Here is a 9,118-nt window from a genome sequence, read left to right as displayed (position 1 = left end):
AGAGATATTACAAAGTTTGGCAAACTCAAAATCTGCAGAGCTGAAACGCTGCTGGAAGTCGATCTGACGGGGGAATTATCTTTTACCTGGGTGAAGGTCAGCCTTGTTCTATTCAGGCCATCAGTGGATTGGATGAGGACTTCCCACCTTATACAGGGCAACCGCCTTTACTCAGGTCACTGATTTAAAAAATACTCTCATCCAAAAGAATCTGTACAGGAGCACCCAGAATAATGTTTGACCAGATAACCATGGACCCTGTGCCACTGAAGCTGACCCATAAATTAACCATCAAAACTTCCTTCCAGCACAGTAACAAATTGTATGAAGAAAATAGAGCAGGAAATAGGTTTATTTGACATACGTTCCACTGTGACCAAAATGGAAAATGTAAAAACTAAGTTAAAATTATAATAAAATTGTTATTAATGATTGAAAAACTGTATATGAATGGCAATGAACTTCAGTGACTGCATTTTTAATAAAGTGATTTCAACTTCCTGTTAAATTTATCCCTAGATTTGCTGTGAAACAACATGTGTTTAAATAATTCATAAATATTAAATACATATAAAATTAGTTATTTGAATGGCATTGCATATTGGGATTCCCAATAATTTCAAAGGGACAGGAAGCCAGAAAATTTGAACAATCCTCTGGGCTTTCTTAAAGGTGAAGAAATCCAAAGAGGTTAGTTGGGAGAAATTAGGTAGGAGCAGGTGGTATAACACTTTTGGGCGGTATGAGCAAAATGCTTGATTTCTGTTGAAAATCTAGAGTCTGGGCTGCCAGCTCCTCTTAGTTATGGTAGCTCATGCTATGCTCTTAGTGAATTCCTTTTGGCCTGAAGTAAAACAGTTTTATAAAGGTCACAGGAATCTGACTGCTGGATGTTCGTTATTTGAGGGAGCAAAGCAGTGAAAGGAGGACCCTAGAGGTCACCACTTTACTGAACGTGTCTAAGTGTCATGATGGGAAGTCATCTGAGATGATCTGCTCACTTCCCTCAGTCCATTTTAGAAGAAGAAAAGAGACTTTGCTTGGCAAGCCATGAATAAATGGGAAATGCATTGTAAGAAAAACTTGAGGTAAAGAGAAAGGTGTCACTACGTAGCCAGACCCTTTTGAAACCAGTATGGGCATCAAAATGGTCACCAGATCAAGTGCAACTAGGAAGGCAGTTTTAGAAGTCAAGGAAGGTGAAAGATAGAAAAGGGTCGCCTTCCCCAATCAAGAAAGGGGAATTTTGATTACAAGTTACAGAACCTCCCAAATGCCCCCACTGCCATAAACCACGGAAACGGAGAGCTAAGGCAGGGCCTCTGTGAGTCATGAGAACGTAATCCATTGAGGAGATCCTGGAGCAGGACATTTCTTGTTTTCAGAGTCCTTGCCAAGCCAGTTATAGATGGATTTGCATTTTGGTTGGGAAATGATTGGACCAGGCCAGTTTTGGCAGCGCCCCTTCCTCCTAGGTGGGACAGCAAGCCCCAGTGAATAGGTCCTCTGTTGCATCACAGCCATCCTCCTGCTACTGTAGTCCCAATTGAACTTGGAGAACGTGGTGAGTAGGATTCTTTAGTTCAAATTTGTTCTTCAGCTTCTGAATGTAGCATTTATCCTGGAGACAGCAAATTTGATGGGTCCAAAGTTACCATCATGGGTTTAATGCTACTTATTGGATGGGAACTTGCAATTTGGGCACAAAGTTATATTGTATTGATTAGATTTCTGATACCTTGTTTGAATTCTTGTATTGAAGAAGAAATTAATAGGAAATTTTGACATGAAAGATAAAGAATAAAGTATTTTCCCTTTCCTATGCCTTTGTGGTGTCCCTCTGCTGTGATGTTAGAGGCATTTATCTTAGAAGGTGTGAGGTCCTTACATTCTTCCTGATTGTCCTTTGCTCTGTATATGTCATTCTGTTGGTACCTCATGAGAGAAGATGATGATAGCAATTGCTTGTGAGCTTGCCCAGGAGTTTAGAACTTGTGTTGGCCTTTTTTGAAGATGTTGTTTTCATTAAAAAAAAAAGAAATAAAAGTAAAAACACCTGCTTGTTTCTTTCAAATAAAGATATTTTCTTTGGAAAAGTTGTGTGAGAAAAGAAAAGATTTTCTCTGGGGTGATGTATCGATTTGCTAAAGCGCGAGAGAGAAGTCAGAAATTCTTTAAAAGGTATTAAAGATATTAAAGCCCATGCTTAGAGATTGCCGAGATAGTATCTGTTGTTATTACACAAGCTTTTCCGCTCCTCTCTGTAAGAATTCCTTCTTGTGAACACGGTCATATACTTTCTTTCAGATATTAAGACTCCAGAAAGATGTCTTCTGAACAGCAGCAGTGCAAGCAGCCTTGCCAGCCACCTCCAGTGTGCCCACCGAAGTGCCCTGATCCTTGCTCACCTCCCAAGTGTCCAGAACCTTGCCCACGTATAAAGTGCCCTGAGCCATGGCCACCTCAGCAGTGCCAGTAGAAATGCCCTCCTGTGCCACCTCCCCAACAATGTCAGCAGAAGTGCCCACCCAAGAACAAGTAACAGCTTCAGCGTTTATATGGATCAGGAAAGGATAAGGACAATTGGCTCACCGAGTTCCACAGCTCTACCTTCATCTTCTCTTTAAAGCCTATCATGGATACAGAAGAAGCTTCTCCACCCTTCAGCCTGCAGTATGCGTGCGGTGATTCCTGTCCGTCAGAGGCTTCCTATCTGAGGCTGCGTTATACCGCTTCCCTCTGAGACGTACCCGAGAAAGCGTCACAGAGCCTCAGAAGGAAGAGCAGCAGCTCTCCTCCTGGGCGCCCTCTGAGGAATCTGTTGATGTCTTCTGTGTCTGTCTGTCACCTGGACAGGGGTTCCTACCAGCTGAGCATTTGTTCCTTATCCTCCACGTCTTGAATAAAATACAATTCTTTTGTTTGATGGTAAAAATATTTTCTTTCTTTTACAACCAGCTTTTTGCTATACCATATCATAATTTTGGTTGATTTCTATCCTTCTTTGACCCCACATTTCAGGCTCTCACAAGACGTTTTATCTGAGTTTTGAGTCCTATCGATGATTATTTCTGAATAATTTCAAATCCAGGTTATTTTTTTAAAAATTATTGCTTGATTGATATGAGGAAGAAATTATTTAACTCCTCAGGATTTGAATCCCTTATTAAAATGTAGGGAAAATCACATTTAGAGTGCCCACTTTCTTATGCTTAGAAACTAAATGAATCTGTGTAATTCAGTTAGCACAATGATGGACACATAATTAGCATTTTGTGAGGTGGCCCATCATCACTGTCTGCTTCATCATCACCATCACTACCATCACCACCATCACCACCACCGCCATGTTTGCTCCAGCAGGAAAGTGGCTCAGACATACCTAGTACAGAAAACAGGGAGATTCTGAAACTCTATTACCCTTTCATATTCTGTGTTCATTTTCTTTTCCAATTTAACTGTATTTTTAAAAAATATCTTTATTGGAATATAATTGTTCTACTATGGTGTGCTAACTTCTGCTTTACAACAAAGTGAATCAGCCATACATATACATATATCCCTATATCTGCTCCCTTTTGCATCTCCCTTCCTATCCCATACCTCTATGTGGTCACAAAGCACCGAGCTGATCTCCTTGTGCTATGTGGATGCTTCCCACTAGCTATTGATTTTACATTTGGTAGAGTATATATGTCCATGACACTCTCTCACTTCGTCCCAGCTTACCCTTCTCCCTTCCCTTGTCCTCAAGTCCATTCACTAAGCCTGTGTCTTTAATCCTGTCCTTCCCCTAGGTTCTTCACAATTTTTTTTTCTTTTTTTACATTCCATATATATATTATCATACGATATTTGTTTTTCTCTTTCTGACTTCCTTCACTCTGTATGACAGACCTCAGGTCCATCCACCTAATTACAAAAAACTCAATATCTTTTCCTTTTATGACTGAGTCATATCCCATTGTATATATGCACCACATTTTCTTTATCCATTCATCTGTCGATAGACACTTAGGTTGCTTCCATGTCCTGGCTATTGTAAATAGAGCTGTGATGAAGATTGTGGTACATGACTATTTTTGAATTATGGTTTTGTCAGGGTATATGCCGAGTAGTGGGATTGCTGGCCCATATGGTAGCTCTATTTTTAGTATTTAAGGAACCTGTACACTGTTCTCCATAGTGGCTGTATCAATTTACACTCCCACCAAGAGTGCCACAGAGTTCCCTTTTCTCCACACCCTCCTCAGCATTTGTTATTTGTAGATTTTTGATGATGGCCATACTGACCAGTGTGAAGTAATACCTCATTATAGTTTTGATTTGCATTTCTCTAATGATTAGTGATGTTGAGCAGGCTTTTATGTGTTTGATTTCAATCTGTATATCTTTTTTTTGAGAAATGTCTATTTAAGTCTTTGGCCCATTTTTGGATTGGTTTGTTTGTTTTTTTGCTAATGAGCTGCATGTGCTGCTTGTAAATTTTGGAGACTAATCTGCTGTCAGTTGCTTCGTTTACAAATATTTCCTCCCATTCTGAGGGTTGTCTTTTCGTCTTGTTTATGGTTTGTTTGTTGTGCAAAAGCTTTTAAGTTTCATTTGGTCCCATTTGTTTATTTTTGTTTTTATTTCTGTTTCCCCAGGAGGTGGGTCAAAAAGGATCTTGCTGTGATTCTTTTCATAGAGTGTACTGCCATTGTTTTCCTCTAAGAGTTTGATAGTGTCTGGCCTTACATGGAGGTCTTTAATCCATTTTGAGTTTATTTTTGTTTATGGTGTTAGGGAGTGTTGTAATTTCACTCTTTTACATGTAGCTGTCCAGTTTTCCCAGCACCACTTATTGAAGAGGCTGTCTTTTCTCCATTGTATATTCTTGCCTCCTTTATCAAAAATAAGGTGACCATATGTATGTGGGTTTATCTCTGGGCTTTCTGTCCTGTTCCATTGATCTATATTTCTCTTTTTGTTCCAGTACCATACTGTCTTGATTACTGTAGCTTTGTAGTATAGTCTGAAGTCCAGGAGCCTGATTCCTTCAGTTCCATTTTTCTTTCTCAAGTTTGCTTTTGCTCTTTGGGGTCTTTTTTGTTTCCATAGAAACTGTGAAATTTTTGGTTCTAGTTCTGTGAAAAGTGCCATTGGTACTTAGATCAGTGTTGCATTGGATCTGTAGATTGCTTTGGGTAGTATAGTGATTTTCACAATGTTGAATTTTTAAAAATATGAAAGTACTAATCACTAAATGCATTGACATGAAAATGTACAAAATTGGACAGTTAGGAGTACATGTTGGGCAGCAAAGGGTAATATGGCAGGTTGAGGGGACTGGAGGGTTGAAGGAGAAGACAGAAAATGAGCATGAAAATACATTTTTAAAATTACTGTCTTTTAAAGACCTAAAGCACATCTGGAAAGAGTAGAAGAAAGAAAAGAGATCAGAGCTAAGTTTATAATTCACCTAGATTTCAGACCTTTAGTGCTCTGATCCTCTCTCCCCTCCCCAAACCTACTCTCAGTCACTTATACGTGATGGTTTGAGTCTTAAATGGTATCTTCCATTTCTTTCTGGTTTCACACAATTTAAATCTGATATTTATTGTTGAAATAAAAAGTATTTATTTTCCTGATAAAGGAATTTTAAGCATATGACAGCAGTCTAGGGGAGTGTTGGGGTCAGGTGATATGGGACATCCTGATTCTATTAAAAATGTGTTACCAAGTTCTACAGTAACATAAAGCCAGTGTTGAAAACTTCCTAAATGAGACAGGGCTGCTCACCAGCCATGACCCATAAAGAAAAGTTTCAGTGCCCAAGGGGGCAGAGGATAGTTCAGGTTCAGGACTGAAAAGGCAGAAATGAAATCTTTTGCCAGGGTTGGAGAACATACTAGGGCATTGTTTTTGGAACTTCAGTTATTCCCTAAAGGCTCATTATATTTGTTATAATTACACATCACAAGTATCATGTAATATTGATAATTTTTACTTTAAATTCACTTTAAACTAACTTTTTGAATTTCTAATTTAATTGGCCATAGGGAGTCAAGTGCATGAAATGGCAGAAGAAATATTCAATTTACATATATGTATGTACATATGCATATATATATATGAATAGAGAGAGAGACACACACACACAGCAAGAGAGAGAGAGAGAGAAGAGACAGAGAAAGAGACAAATATAGAGAGAGAGATTAGGAAGGCTGGAAAGTCCAAAATATGCAGGGCCAACCCTAGCTGGAAGGCCATCAGGCAGGGGAATTGTCTCTTACCTGGATGGGGGAGGGGTCAGGCTTTTGTTTTATTCAACAGACTCTATGAGGCCTACCCACTTACAGAGGGCAAACTCCTTTCCTCAGGGCACTGATTTAAATATCACTCTCATCCAAAAGCATCCTTAGAGAAAAAGCCCGAAAAAAGATAGACCAAATATTTCAGCAACCTGTTCCAGTCAAGTTGACCCATAAAAAATATCAAAAATTCCTTCCAGCACATGGACAAACTGTATAAAGAAAGTAGAGCAGGAAATAGGTTAATTTCACGTATATTCCACTGTGATCAATATGGAAGAATCTACAGATAGGTTAAAATTATAGTAAAATTATTATGAACGATTAAGAAGTAGTGTATGAATGGCAATTAACATCAACGACCGAATTATTAATAAAGTGATTTCAACTGTCTCTTGAATTTACCCCTAGATTTGATGTGAATCAATGTGCTTAAATAATTCATAAATAATTAATAGATTTAAAACTCGTTATTTGAATGGCATTGCCTATTAGATAGGGTTTTCCAATGATTTCAAAGAGACAGGAAGCCAGAAAATTTAAACACTCGTCTGAGCTTTCTTCAAAAGTTGAAGAATCCAAAGAGGTCCTTTGGGGGAAATTAGGTAAGAGCAGGTGGGATGTCACGTTTGGGAGGTATGAGTAAAAGGCTTGGTTTCTATTGTAAGTCTAGGTTCTGATCTGCCAGCTGATTGGAATTATGGTAGGTGATGCTACACTCCTAGTGAATTCCTTGTGGCCGGAAGTGAAAGAGATTTATAAAGTTCATAGGAATCTGACTGTTGGATGCTGTTAATCTGAAGGAACAAAGCAGTGAAAGGAGGGCCCTAGAGGTCACCACTTTACTAAACGTATCTAAGTATCATGATGGGAAGTCATCTGAGATCATCTGCAAACATCTCTCAGTCCATTTTAGAAGAGGAGAAGAGATTTCACTTAGCAAGCCGTGGATCAAGGCGAAATGTATTGTAAGAAGGACTTGAGGTAAAGGGAAAGGTGTCACCAGGTAGCCAGGCCATTTTCAAACCAGTATGTACAACAAAATGGCCACCAGATCAAGTGCAACTAGGCAGGCAGTTTTAGAAGTCAAAGAAGGGGAAAGATAGAAAAGGGTCATCTTCCCCAATGAAGAAAGGGAACACTTGCCTACAAGTTAGAGAACCCCTGAAATTCTCCCACTGCCATAAACCACTGAAACGGAGAGCTAAGGCAGGGACTCTGTGAGTCAGGAGAACATCATCTAGTGAGGAGATCCTGGCGCAGGACATTTCCTGTTTTCAGAGTCCCTGTCAAGCCAGTTATGGATAGATTTGCATTTGGGTTGGGAAATGACTGCACGAGGCTAGTTTGGACAGCTCCGCTTCCCCTTGGGTGGGGCAGCAAGCCCCAATAAAAAGGTCCTCTGCTGCACGACAGCTATCCTCCTGCTACTCGAGTTCCGATTGACTTTGGAGAACCTGGTGAGTCTGATTCTTCAGTTCAAATTAGTTCTCGGGCCCCCGAATGTTGAGTTTATGCTGGAGACAGCAAATTTAATGGGTCCAAAGTTATGATCATGGGTATAATGCTACTTAGTGGATGGGAACTTGGAATATGGGCCCAATGTTATATTGTATTTACTAGATTTCTGATAGCTAGTTTGAATTCCTCTATTGAAAAAGAAATTAATAGGAAATTTTGACATGAAGGGATAAAGAGCAAAGGGTTTACCTTTTTTTATACCTTTTCCTTGGACCTCCACTGTGATTTCAGAGACATTTATTTTAGAAGGTGTGAGGCTCCTACATTCATCCTGATTGCCCTTTGCTCTGTACAAAGTCATCCTGTCGGGTCCTCATGAGAGAAAATGGTGACAGGAATTGCTTCTGAGCTTGCCCAGAATTTTAGAACTTTTGATAGCCTTTTAAAAATATGTTGTTTTCATAAAAAAAAAAAAAAAGAAAGAGAAATAAAACTGAAAACATCGCTTGTTTCTTCAAAACAAAGATATTTTCTTTGGAAAAGTTGTATGAGAAAAGAAAGTTTTCTCTGGGCTGATGAATAGGTTTGCTAACGAACGAGAGAGATGTCAGAAATTCATTAAAAGGTATTAAAGAGATTAAAACACATGCTTAGAGATTGGAGAGATACTGTCCGTTTGTGTTACACAAGCTTTTGCTCTTCTCTATGTAGGGATTCCTTATTGTGAACACGGTCATATACTTTCTTTCAGATATTAAGACTGCAGAAAGATGTCTTCTCAAGAGCAGCAGTGCAAGCAGAAGTGCAAGACACCTCCAGTGTGCGTAACTAAGTGCCCTGATCCTTGCTCACCTAAGAAGGATTCAGACCCTTGTCCACCTAAGCCGTGCCAGCAGAAATGCCCTCCTGGGACACCTATCCAGCAATGCCAGCAGAAGTGCCCACCCAAGGAAAAGTAACAGCTTCAGCTTTTATCTGCATCTGGAAAGGATAAGGGCAATCGGCTCACCTAGCTCCACAGCTCCGCCTTCATCTTGTCTTCAAAGCCTATCATGGATACAGAAGAAGCTTTCCACCCTTCAGCCTGCAGTATGCGTGTGGTGAATCCTGACGGTCAGAGGTTTCCTATCTGAGTCTGCTATGCCACTTCCCTCTGGAGGTACCTGAGAAAGTACCACAGAGCCTCAGGAGGAAAAGCAGCAGCTCTCCTCCTGGGGGCCCTCTGAGGATTCTCTCGCTGTCTTCTGTGTCTGTCTGTCACCTGGGCAGCGGTTTCTACCGGATGAGCAATTGTTACTTATCCTCCATTTCCTGAATAAAATACATTTCTTTTTGTGATGGTTAAAGTATTTTCATTCTTTTAA

The 9,118-nt window shown here is 39.8% G+C and overlaps 1 pseudogene; it reads left to right on the top strand.

Moving 5' to 3' along the window:
• The first annotated feature begins 2,326 nt into the window (after positions 1–2,326).
• Positions 2,327–2,542, top strand: LOC137761292 (small proline-rich protein 2E-like; annotated as a pseudogene).
• The last annotated feature ends 6,576 nt before the right edge of the window (positions 2,543–9,118 follow it).

The sequence above is a fragment of the Eschrichtius robustus genome, chromosome 3 (assembly GCF_028021215.1).
Source record: "Eschrichtius robustus isolate mEscRob2 chromosome 3, mEscRob2.pri, whole genome shotgun sequence".
In the NCBI taxonomy this organism is placed as follows: Eukaryota; Metazoa; Chordata; class Mammalia; order Artiodactyla; family Eschrichtiidae; genus Eschrichtius; species Eschrichtius robustus.
This window is presented reverse-complemented; position numbering and strand designations above follow the sequence as displayed.